Source organism: Macrobrachium rosenbergii, chromosome 27 (assembly GCF_040412425.1).
Source record: "Macrobrachium rosenbergii isolate ZJJX-2024 chromosome 27, ASM4041242v1, whole genome shotgun sequence".
Taxonomy (NCBI): Eukaryota; Metazoa; Arthropoda; class Malacostraca; order Decapoda; family Palaemonidae; genus Macrobrachium; species Macrobrachium rosenbergii.
Window position 1 is genome coordinate 36,073,095 of NC_089767.1, and position 13,294 is coordinate 36,086,388.

Genomic DNA, 13,294 nt, shown 5'->3' on the forward strand with positions numbered 1-13,294 from the left:
CGCTACTAATAAGAAGCGTTTATGCTCTACGTCACTGTATATAAATCCTCAATACTTAGTCTCACTGTCCTTTCTTGGCCGTGTCGATAGTGTATTGTTTTAATCGACGCAACGTGACTTATTCGACTTGTATATGAACGTGTTTTGCAAGTTCGCGGTCTTGACCAGACTGGCCGACGTGACGCCACAAAATACAGCAATTACTGACCCTAAAATTATAAATTTGCAGAAATCTAACTCTTCATTCCATGAGATTTAACCTTCGGAGGTGACTCAAAAGTTAAGTAATTACAAGAGATACAAAATTGGCGGTAAAAATTTCACTAACAGAGACACCTTGCAATTGCAAGGTCAACAAACAAGTACGTGTCTAATTGTGATAGCCTGAGTGTAAACATAGTATAATTACATTCAGTACATTATATGTATGTAAGAATAATACATAAATCTAAATATGCTTATATGTGTTTGTGTATATTTATCCTATTTGACAAGAGTTTGTGATAATGGGATGATAACAATAGATCATTTATGCAGCTAGAGATGTTATGCATGACAAGTAGATGGTTGAAGCCCTTTCTCCCATGGAATATATATATGTATATGTATATATATATATATATATATATATATATATATATATATATATATATAATAAAATCCACAGAAGGAAACGGAAACACTGGAGTGCTGCGAGACCTTTCGACACTATGTCCTTTACTTAGCAGACTGAAGAAATATAAAAGTATGTTTGCAAAGAAAGCTCATATAAATGACAGATGGGGATTATAAAGGAAACATATGTACCTGTTGGATTCCAGGTACATATGTTTCCTTTATAATCCCCATCTGTCATTTATATGAGCTTTCTTTGCAAACATACTTTTATATTTCTTCAGTCTGCTAAGTAAAGGACATAGTGTCGAAAGGCCTCGCAGCACTCCGGTGTTTCCGTTTCCTTCGTGGATTTTATCTTTATTTATATATTCATCACGTTCCATATTTTCGTGATTCAGTTATACATACATACGTATGTATATATACAGTATATATATATATATATATATATATACATATATATATATATATATATATATATATATATATATATATATATATATATATATATATATATATATATATATATATATATATATATATATATATATATATATATATATATATATATATATATATATATATATATATATATATATATTAGAAGGTTGAGACTTCGTGATGGATACAGCCCAGGAATTCCACAGGAACCTTTTGTGTCACGCCACGTGTGTGTGTGTGTGTGTGCGTGTCAAGCGTTTCAAATTAAGTGCATTCGTGAAGCGATCAAGACGATATTCAAAATGGCTAAGCATCCCCTGGGAAGATGAGAGTGGATTCTCTGTGGCTGCGAGTGGAGGAACTCACAGAGTGCGTACTTCCTGGAACCACGGTAAAGGGACTCTCAATTATTTCCAAGAAGACCAATCTCTCGCGAGTAAAATAGTAAAATTGCCTCTCTGTATGCTTATAACTATTTGGTGTTATTCTACTTTAAACCATTTTTTGTATTTTGGATTAAAGAATATAATTTTCCTATGTTTTGATGTGTGATTTGAACGTTTATGGCATTTGTTTTGCTTGCAAATGAGTACTTGGAGATGTTTTCAAACTAATATCATGCACTGGGGTAAGGACCTGGTTCCTTAAGTCAGGTTAGGTTAGGTCATTTACTAACAAAACCAACGTCAGAAATTTTCAAAGTACACGTTAAAACATGGGAAAATTATATTCTCTGGTCAATAATTCGATGATGGTCTAAAATGAAATTTTACCAACTATTTTCCAAGTTTGGGAATGTACTCAAATGTGCGCGCACATATTCGTTTAAAGAATATTCATATTTTTATATTACACTCACGGTAAACACAGAGCAAGATGGTAGCCTGAAGCAATTTCCACATTTCTTATCAAAAGGCCAACTTTCCGGGACTAGGTGCTACTTTCAAGGGTCGATACTTCAAAAACATGAACATTAATTAAATTACAAAGCAAAATACCGGCGCTCTAAGGCCAAACAACGAAAAAACAAAATTATAGAGAAACTTAGCCTAAGGGTTTAAACGTAAGCAATATGTGGTCATTACGTAAGACTAGGCCACAGAGCATAAAAAATCGGAATAGTGAGCCAGCAAAGTTATAAAATTAGATTTAAAACTAAACCGTATATTATAAAACATAAAAAAAAACTAGGAGCGGAGGGTCTCTTACCGTCTCGGGTGGAAGCAGAAGGTGTACTGACCAAGCAGGCAGAATTAAGTTACAAAGAGAAATTCATTTAGTGCTAAATTCAGCGGAAGGGAAGTAGTTAGGACCATTAAGTAAAGGAGCTATATTTAACAGACTGTGAGCAATGTACAATTGGGGTCTGTGGTAATTATCTTGAAGGATTCTCAATGGATTTTGTATTTAAATTTAAAGCACACCACGCGCGTGCGCACTGACACACGTGCAGTTTTTTTTTTATCTAGCATAACAAATCTCGTTGACTTTACGTAGATACCAGTACCTTTACTAGTTTTCTTAATGGTATATATATATATATATATATATATATATATATATATATATATATATATATATATATTTTTATTTTTCTTATTTTATATTCTTGCCCTCAAACGTTTATAAAATGTAGAATACTGTATAATTCAAAAAGTAAAATTGAGGGTTATGTATATCACTGAGAGGTTTGACAATTAAAAACATTCTCTCTCTCTCTTATTGGAGAGTGGGGTTAGGCCTTCATGCTTCAATGCAGTGTTATTCAGAAAGTTAATTCAATTTAATGTCATTAAGAGTAGGCTACCACCTGGTAAAGGTCTATCTTTAGGATACTTTGCATTTGCATGTTATATTGATTGATAACTTGTAATGTCATCAATAACAAACAGTATAACTCTTTATCTTGCGATAGAAGGTCATGGTCTTCCATGTTCTGGTTATGACGATACAAGTTGAATTCTCATATATATATATATATATATATATATATATATATATATATATATATATATATATATATATATAGTGTACATATATTTACATATACACATATATATAGTGTGTATATAATATATATGTATATATATATGATATATATATATATATATGTATATATATATATATATATATATATATATATATATACATAATTTTTTCATAAAGTTCTGTACAGAGTAAAGTGAACTTGAAGTACATGCATTCATTTCAATAGACACCGTTTCTTTGCCTGAACAGTAAGAAACTAAGTAGGCCTGATAAAAATTATTATTTCCCTTTCAAGTTTAAATTTACAAGTGAAAAAAAAGGGTTATTTTCAACTTAGGCTTTACTAACTAGGAAACACGACTTCTCTGCCTTATGATTTGATGTCAAGCATAAAATATAAAAAAAAATAAAAAAAAAAAAGAGAGAGACCTTTATGTCCAAATTGTAAAAAAAAAATGTTATCTTCATCTCAGGATTTCCTCAATAAGAAACACGACTTCTCTTCCTTATTATTTAATGTCAAGCATAAAATATTTATGAAAAACGAGACCTTTATGCCCAAATTGTTTGTTAAAAAAATGAAAAATTATCACAGCTGGTTTCGTCACAACCTGCTCTGAGCAGAAAGATCTTGATAATTCCAAAATTATTTCTGTGAACAACAGAATTTATTCTCGTACAGAAAACACATAACTTCTGGTTTTTTTTTACGTCTGTCAATCAACAACAGACAGTATTATGTAAACTCCGAGGTTGTAAAAATAATAAAAATAGAAAATTAATATAAGAAGCTGCTATTGGATACAAAAATACAATTGCACGACCGCAGTAATTGCAAGGTTTGTCATGTGATTGCTGTAATTATACATTAGTAAAGTTAGTGAAACGTTACATGAAATATATTTGCGTCTAATAACGTAATGTATTCATGTGTACAAACTATTTCTTTAAGCATATGAAAACGATATATGTCACTTCAGTCAAGATATCACGTATATTGAAAAGGTCCTTAAAACACAGGTTTCAAAAATACAAAATAAGCGTTAAATAGGCTGAGTTTTGAAATGCAAAATAATGAAAAGTATAATGGCTTTAAATTCTCGTGAACATATTCCTTGTTGAAACTGCGCTTGCGCTAAAACTACTGTAATTGTTACCCTTCTTAAATAGGCAGTGGTTTCAGAATACGGAAATGGTTGCCAACATGCTGTTGTTAACCTAATACATAAAGTAAAACGAAACGTAATTTTTAATACAGTTTTACAAAAGCTAAAACGGATGTCATTTTTTATATAGTTTTGAAAAGGTAAAATGAATGTCATTTTTAAATAGAATTTTGAAAAGGAAAAAACGAACTCAATTTTTAATACAGTATTGGGAAAGTAAAACGAATGTCACTTTTACTACAGTTTTGAAAAGTAAAAGAACGTAATTTTCAAATAGTATAAAAAAAAAGGTCAAACGAATGTCATCTTTAAAAATACTTTTGAAGTAAGTGAAACGAAAGTCATTTTAATACGATTTTGCAAAGGTGGAACGAATATCATTTTTAGTACAGTTTTAAAAAAAAGATAAAATATTTTTAAAAACATTTTTGAAAATCTCTCAAGTGTTTTTAAACACTGCAAACGTCCACTTACAAAAACAGCCATGTGCAGAAGGCCCGTAGATTACGAAGGGGAGACAGAGATTGCCTTCAAGAGAAGGACCAAATGGGAGAAGCAAAGAAGGCTGTGGTTAATTATCTTCCGAGAAGAGCCGTTGCAGAAATCCTTCCCACAGCAGTGGACCAGCTTTCCTTTGGCTGTGGTGCAAGATAAGTAAGTAAATAAATACATACATGCATAAGTTAATTATTTAATAAACAATAAAAAATTGCACAATTAATAAACAATAATTAATCAGACAATTAGAAATTATTCAATTGTGAAAGCTTCTCAGGGCATATGAGAAAATAAAAAAAATCTTAACTAACTTCTTTAAGACATTAGTGAAAGTTATTGACTAATGAAGTAATAATGCAATGAGATTACTTTCAAATTATATATATATATATATATATATATATATATATATATATATATATGTATGTGTGTGTGTGTGTGTGTGTGTGTGTGTGTGTGTGTGTGTGTGTGTGTGGCTTCTTGCTTATTTTTATAAATAATAATGGTTTAGACTAATTTTATTTTATTTTCTCTGTAAATGTGTCAGTTCTTTTAGAGCATTCTGTCAATGAAAAATTCCTGACTATCGGTATTTGTGTGCGTATGTACGTCTGCGTGTGTGTGTGCGTGTGTGTCAGCATTCGACACCCCAAACCAAAACTCACTGTAGAGGTTGGTTTTCATCATCTTCTTCATGTTGTGGTCGGAGAAGAGGCCCTTGGCGTTCTTGTTGGGATCCAGCGAAGCTCGGTCTATGCTCTCGATGTTGCAGAAGTTACTTGGGGCGCAGGACTTCCTGATCTTACCGCTCAGTCTGGACGTCTGCGAAGGCAAGGAATGGGTAAGCTTTATCTGATGTTTTTAAGTGTCTAGGTCTAATGTCTTTCGTGTTTTATGTGTTCCTTATGTCTACGAGATGTTGTTTGAGTAGTGTGAGGAGAGTTTGAGTAGGTAGAAAGACTATTACTTTCAGAAAAGTGCCGAAAATGTAGAGAATAAAGTGACCGCAAAGGTTAAAATCGGAGATGCAGAGCCACAGAAGAATCTGGTAAACATTATCTAGTTTTTAAGTGTCTAGATATAATATCTTTTGCGTTTTCTGTGATTTTGATATCTACGAGAAGTTATTTGAGTAATGTGAGGAGAGCTTGAGTAGGTAGAAGCATTATAACTCAGGAAAGTACCGAAAAAGTAGAGAATGTACTGTCTGCGAAAGTTAAAAATGGGCGATGCAAGGGCACAGAAGAGATGGTCAACCTTATCTGATGTTCTTGAGTGTCTAGGTGTAACATTTTTTGTATCCTGAGATGCTGATGTCTATGAGAGGTTGTCTGAGTAATTTGAGGAGAGTGTGAGTAGGTTGTAGGAAAATAACATAGGAAACTATCAGAAAAGTAGAGAATGTAGAGTACTGTGAAAAGTACAGAACAGGGGCAACGTAACGTACAGAATTTATGACGTAAAATCTCCCTCAGTAATGTCTACAGTGTATGAGCCGTTCCAAAGGGAAATCCCGTCTATTACTACTACTATTACTGCTTACCAAACAGACATCAAATCCTGGGAGGCAGCTTGACCGTACTTGGTCTTCGTTTTCGCAGTTTTCACACTGGTAACACTTCAGCGCTGGCGCAGTGGATACAAAAACGAGTACCAGGCACAAACACAGAACTTTCTTCATTGTTTGTGCGTTTGCCTTTTGTTTTTATTGATTTGTTTTAATGTCGATCTGGCGCCACAATGCACCTCCTTCCCTTACGAGCTGGACAAAGGAAAAGAAAGAAGTTGAAATAAGAATCTTCATGAATTTTATAAGACTAGTGACAAACATATATATAAATGACTGACTTATTTGCATCATGGCAGGAACTAGCGTTGCAATAACAATGGGCATAGGAGACGGTAAGACATCATTTGCTAAATGCATATGAAAATGCTAAAATATATTTCTAAATACTTTCTCACAAACGGTCTAAGATTTTGCTTACCTTAAATTAGACAGATTAGAACCAGTGCCCGCCTGAGAGAGAGAGAGAGAGAGAGAGAGAGAGAGAGAGAGAGAGAGAGAGAGAGAGGAGAAAATTGAAAGTCCCACTCTTTCTCTATATATCTTAAAGCTTTATTTTCCTTAGGCTCTATTCTGCTTGACCGATTTCCCGGGATTTGATCATTTATTGCTAAAAGTACAAAATGTTTTAAGCTGTAAATGTAAAGGCAAATATATATCTGCCCCATTTATTGTCTCTCTCTCTCTCTCTCTCTCTCTCTCTCTCTCTCTCTCGTGTCAGCAAACAAGAGCATTTCATTTGAATACGAATGCAACAAACAGGTTCTCTCTCTCTCTCTCTCTCAATAATTTCCGCTTATGGAACTCAGACAAAACAATTATATGAAACGGAACTTAAATAAATAAATAAAGAACTTAACCAAATAAACAAACAGCGATACTTCATCAAACTTGACTTCAAATTCAACGTCTAAAATTGACTTGAATAAAAAAAAAAAAGTTTCAAAATACCGCGCATGCGCGATCAAGCTCTCTCATCAGGCTTCCCGAAGCTGTTTACATTCGTGAGGGGCGCCAAAGACCATGGGCAAATCGGACACTCATAGAGTATGCAAAGCGCATGCCCAGTCCCTGCTTCTGTACCCAAGTCACAAGTGCCTGAGAGTCATGCTTGCTCCTAGGATGAAGCAAGCACATACTCTTAGGTATGCGGTGCCTATGAGAGTCTATTGTGCTTTTGTATGTATGAAGTCGTGTCAGTGTGTATGAGGTGTATTTATTATGTTTGTGTGTGTGAGTGTGTTTGTGAATACGTGATGTTCATGATGCAAGCTGCAGCAATTGCAGTACATATATACATACATACATATACACGTAAACACACATATATATGTGTGTGTGCGTGCATCATATGATCAGATTGTATTTAATCAAAGCTTGTCAGTGATACAAAATTAATCTCTCTCTCCCCATCTTTATTACTTTCCTTACAAAAACACGAACCCTTGGCAATTCTAACGATGCAATTTAATCAAACAAAATCGAAGTGGCTAGCAGTAGAAGAGTATTAACATCATCAAAAGTAAACTAAAATTAGCAGATATATAAACCTGCGATCACCTTGTCCAGAACTTTCTTCAGTTCAAGGCTGACACTCTTATGATTTAAATGTGGCATGTACCATGCCCAGGGGCTTGTTCTTTGTGCCCCTTGATCAGAGTACTGTGTTGATTTGGGCGTGGCGATAATCTACAGGAAATTCACGTCGCGTTTCACAGAGGAAATTTGTGGGAGGGGGAAGAGAGAGAAAAAGTGCTTTCAGCTATGGCTGTTATGCCTCTAAGTGTTGATGAAGTAGTCTAGGCTGCGTTCCTTTGGTAAAGACTTGCTGTCTCGACAATCTTTTTTATTATCGTCAATTTTTGCAATTGAAAAAAAAAGGATTCTAACCGCTACTAGACAAGTATCAATGACGAAAAACGAAAGAACAGAAATAATTGTCATTTTAGCCAACTATCATATTAAGTCTTAACAGAATTCTTATAATTTTGAACTGTAAATAAATACGTTTTAATGACCAAAAATAACCCCCCAAAAACATATTTTTCCGCGAAACAACACAATCTTCCACTTGCGCATGCGCTGTGAGACCTTCTTCTTCTTCCCTCTCTGGACACTCGAGCGGTCGAGAGAGGTTTCCGGAAAAAATGGCGTTTGCAATTCCTCCACCCAAAATTTCCCTTTAGCAAGTAAATATACTCCCAAAGGGCCATAGAAGCTGAGGTGTCACAAGAATTGCAATACTTATTTTTTAAGTCTATGGAAAGACGGTTTCAATTTGCAATACACGGAGGTCTTTCAGCTTTTAGCGTAAAAGTTGCATTACGTGCAAATACCTGTAGGCTTTGTTGTATCATATGCACATGGCTCTTCACTTTGTTTAGACACCAATGTGCTGTACAAACAGAATTTATGGGTTTTAAGAACATTTCCCTATCTCTCTCGCTATACACACAATCACACCACACACACTCATATATATATATATATATATATATATATATATATATATATATATATATATATATATATATAAAATCTTAAAGGCGATGGGGATGCTTGCCAACACCACCTTGTTTGACCTCAAGAGACACTAATACCCATTTCCAACTGAGTGGGCTGTAGGCCTAGAACATTCCAGTGGCCTAGTCAATGCCAGCTCTGAGCTGCACCCCATTTATAAGCGATTATTTTAATTTTCGAATGAACTACTAATCATAGGCCTATATTCACCAGAGAGAGAGAGAGTGGGGTGAAGCTTACCACCGTAACATGCATTAGGCTAATGCACAAGAATGCACTCGCATACCATAGTATGTATAGGCCTATAGGTATATAAGCGAACAACAAAGTACACATAATACAACCTCTATGGTGACCGGACGTCCAAATATACCGTATCCAAGTTTACAACTTTTAAAAAGTGCTAAAAATGCACACGCACTCCCACCACCCAAGGCTAGCACTCTTAAACTGGCGGATGTTGCTCTTGCCCCGATACCCAGCTGAAGGACGTGCCTTGGGCCTGACCATGGACAACAAAGAAATGGAAATTTCAGTTAAATTTGAATGCTTTAGGGCGACTGTTCCCTGCTGTAAGTTATGTCGTTGGTTAGTACTATATTTACAAAGTCGGTTGCCTGTTACGACGAGCATAGTCTTCTAAAAGATATCCAGGTGGCACATACAAAAATAAATATCGGTTATTGACCTTACGATAAAGACGACTTTTTCTTAAAGAAAATGAAGTGAAAATTAATAAAAGCTATCGACCAAACAACATTGACGAAAGGCAACATTTTGTCAAACAAAAGAGATGACAATGAACAATAACTCTGACCACGCAGCAACAGACAAAGCCAGCATTTTTTAAAAGAGTGAAAATCATACAAATAAACAATAGTTACTGACCTTTACGGCCAATACAAAAACACCCTTTTCTTACAGAAAAACCCAGCCCTTAGCGGAATCTGGCCGAGAAATTCTCCCAGAGAAAAAAATGAAGCTAAACATGCGACTAACGTTAGGAGTACCGGGAATCAGCCTAGCAATGGAAGGAATCCTTTTCCTAAAAAAGAGAAAAAGAAAAAGAATAGGACTCTTTGTCACGAGAACATTCGGACAATGCGTCACGGGCTGATAACAAAGAAAAGTCAGTAAATGAATAAATTATGGTGCCATGTGGAAATGAGCGTGGACGAACCAGGAAAAAAAAATAACGCCCATTGCTGCAGAGTGCAGAGTCTGCTTTCGCATGCCACATTTGTTCCTGCTTCTAATTACTGATGACGGTCCAGTCCTCCCAACGGCTTTAGTCCGAGTATCAAATCTGCATTGAACCGGTAATGGTTGTCATGTTCCTCTGCACCTGAATGACAATGTTCGAATCACTGCATTGTGACTTCAATTCAAGTGCCCCAGAAAATAGTTAACATTAATAACAACAATGACATCGTATTTACACAAGAGCTATCATAATGCATTCTTCAGAAATGGCTTCTTAGACCTGTAAATACCAGGAACTTCTGTAAGATCTTTCAGAACTTCCCACAGCTTTCACAGAAGTTCAAACAACCCACGCTTTGTCCTGGAGATTCTATAAGTGAGTGTTCCTGGATTGGCGCCTTTATGGAATTAATGCGTTTGTTTTTATGCATACCATCCACATGGAGAGTGTAAAGTGTTGTTTTTTTGTTCTGTTCACTTCAATATTCACCTGTAAATTTAGTTCACAGCTTTGCATGAACAGATGGACAATCTTAAAAGCTGTATTTGTGTATAGGTCTAATTATTGCCTTGACATCGTTATTTTACGATAAATAATGTTAATTAAGGAGCCACGGAAAGAAGGCTTAAACATAATTAAGGAGAGGGCAAGAGAGAACATTAATTCAAAACATTTTGAAACCTATTACATCACTACGTAAGTCCCCCATTCCAGTAACAGAATGAACACATGGTGAGCGAGAGAGAGAGTGAGATTGGGAGTGTGGGAAGAGTAATAAAAAAAAGAAGAAAAAGTAAAAAAATCATTTTTAGGGTGTAACATCCGATCCATCTTTGTCAGAAATCTCACCCCAGGTAACTAATGGAACACCTCAAAGAAGCTTCCAAGGAATTGAGAAGGATTTAGGCATAGTTTCAAACCAGCTTAGTACGCATGAGTCAGTTCTTTGTTTGCAAACAACCTCCAGTGCTACTTATGGTTTGTGGTTTGGTCAGTTGAAAACGCCTGGTCTTCTGGATAAAACGGCCCCATTACTTTACGGCCGGATTATTTCTTTAAGCTGTAAAGCTTAAATTCTTAACAAGAAGTTTGACCGGATTCGTCTCAATGAATTCGAAGGCTCCATTACGGCGTGAAATTCAAACATGAGCCGTGGCATTTACATTGTTTATAAATGAATGAGTCTCTATACAACATTGATATCAATAGCCACACCCCAAATATAGAATGTTTAGATATTCAGAGGCCATTCGTATTAGTCAGTGATACTAAATAAAAAACTTAAACCATTATTTTCAACTAAAAACTACCCATTTTAGTTTTCTGTAAAAGAAAACTATTGTGCTGGCTTTGCCTGTCCGTCCGCACTTTATTCTGTCCGCCCTCAGATCTTAAAACTACTGAGGCTAGAGGGCTACAAATTGCTATGTTGATCATCCACCCTCCAATCATCAAACATAACAAATTGCAGCCCTCTAGCCTCAGTAGTTTTTATTTTATTTAAGATTAAAGTTAGCCATAATCGTGCTTCTGGCAACGATATCAGGATAGGCCACCACCGGGCCGTGGTTAAAGTTTCATGGGCCGCGTCTCATACAGCATTAGACCGAGACCACCGACAGATAGATCTATTTTTGGTGGCCTTGATTGCAACTAAGAAACTTCGGCGCATTTTTTACTTGTTTTTCTTGGAATCCATCAAGCAAGAATGAGGACCATCTGTGGGCAACATATGAAGCACCATTAGTTGAACGATCTTATATAAACAGACTATTGGTCTAAGATATAGCCTTCTCTTCAAGGATACAGGTTGTACTTTGTTGAATACTTATCAGTATTAATTATCTCCGCGTTTATCAACTTATATAAATATTTATTATGATATTTTCTTTCGTGTAACTATTGCATAACATGCAAAGAAAGAATATAAGAAAAACAAAGAATTTGTAGAATGAAATATATAGCACTATTTCCACTTTTCTGAAGAGCGATAAAGGTACAAATGCAATAAAACAAAACCTTGGGAATCAATAACACCTTGATTTCGTCAAAACCAAGGTCTCAAGGTTTACTGCAGGGAATTCCTGTCTTCAGGTACATTCATACTGAGTTGAACTGGTTTACGAATAACCAGTTCCAACCACACCGGCCACCCCCAATCTCCGGTCGTGAAGAAAAAGACGTTTTAGTCTCATTAAAGTGATTATGTTTATCTCTTCGTTCGTATTTCTGTTATTCCTATAATCTACCGACCCAGTTAGAGTGATCTTGACCTAGTATTTTCATTATTAAGTGCGCCACGAAGTACGATTTCATTAAAATATTAGGCCGATGGAAAGATGGGAAATGTGTCTAGTCCTGTGTGAGATACATAGTTATAACTAACACATATCAGATGCAGTGCGTTCCTTGCAATGTGATTGCAAATAGACTTACGGGATCAGGCGCTTTCATGAAAAGTGCATGTACCTGAACCAGTCGCCTGCACGTGCAACACGGCTTCTTTCCAGAATTGCATTTTGTGAAATTGTCGTTACAATTTTCCGCTAAGTAGCCAATACTGGTAGCAGAATTGTAGACAAAATTAATCATTCTCCGTTTTCATGCGATACAGAACCAACAAACACCCGCGATTTTCAGTTCTGCGCCGTTGTAGAAAAGTTTTATGGTGCGTGGTGGCAAGATTGTAGCTTGGAAAAAAAAGTAAATTGATATAAAAAACAGGAATTCGGATTTCCGGTCTGGTTACTTTCGATGAAGCTGACATCTTGATGGGTAATGGTGTGTCGTGTTTACAATGTATAAAGACTTGTTTGATTGGTCGCGTGTTTATATTTTAGACCCATTAAAATAACTTATTATAAAAAAAATAGTTACTCCCTCTCTCTTTCTCTATGTATATATATATATATATGTATGTGTATGTATGTAAATTTATATATATGATACATACAATTATATATATAAATATATACATATACATACATACACACACATATGTATGTATGTGTGTGTACACTCCCGCGCACAAATCCTTTGTCAAATTCCACGTCAGTGTCCCAGGTACGACGATTCTCAAATTTAAAAATGGAATCTTCCAGTCCTTAAGTTACATGATCTAAAGAAAAAAAACATATAAAAAACAGAATAGATAACGAATAACATTCCAGCAAAACCTATTCGTACGTCGCATTTTAATCCTGACGGAGAAACGTCCTTAAAAGTATCAGACAATGAAAAAGATTATTCCGCAACTCCAGGTGAAGAAGCCTAACCCTTCCTCAAGCT

At 35.3% G+C, this 13,294-nt stretch overlaps 1 pseudogene; it reads left to right on the plus strand.

Moving 5' to 3' along the window:
• The first annotated feature begins 4,698 nt into the window (after positions 1 to 4,698).
• LOC136853328 (kin of IRRE-like protein 2) overlaps positions 4,699 to 13,294 on the plus strand; it is a 50,667-nt pseudogene continuing 42,071 nt past the window's right edge.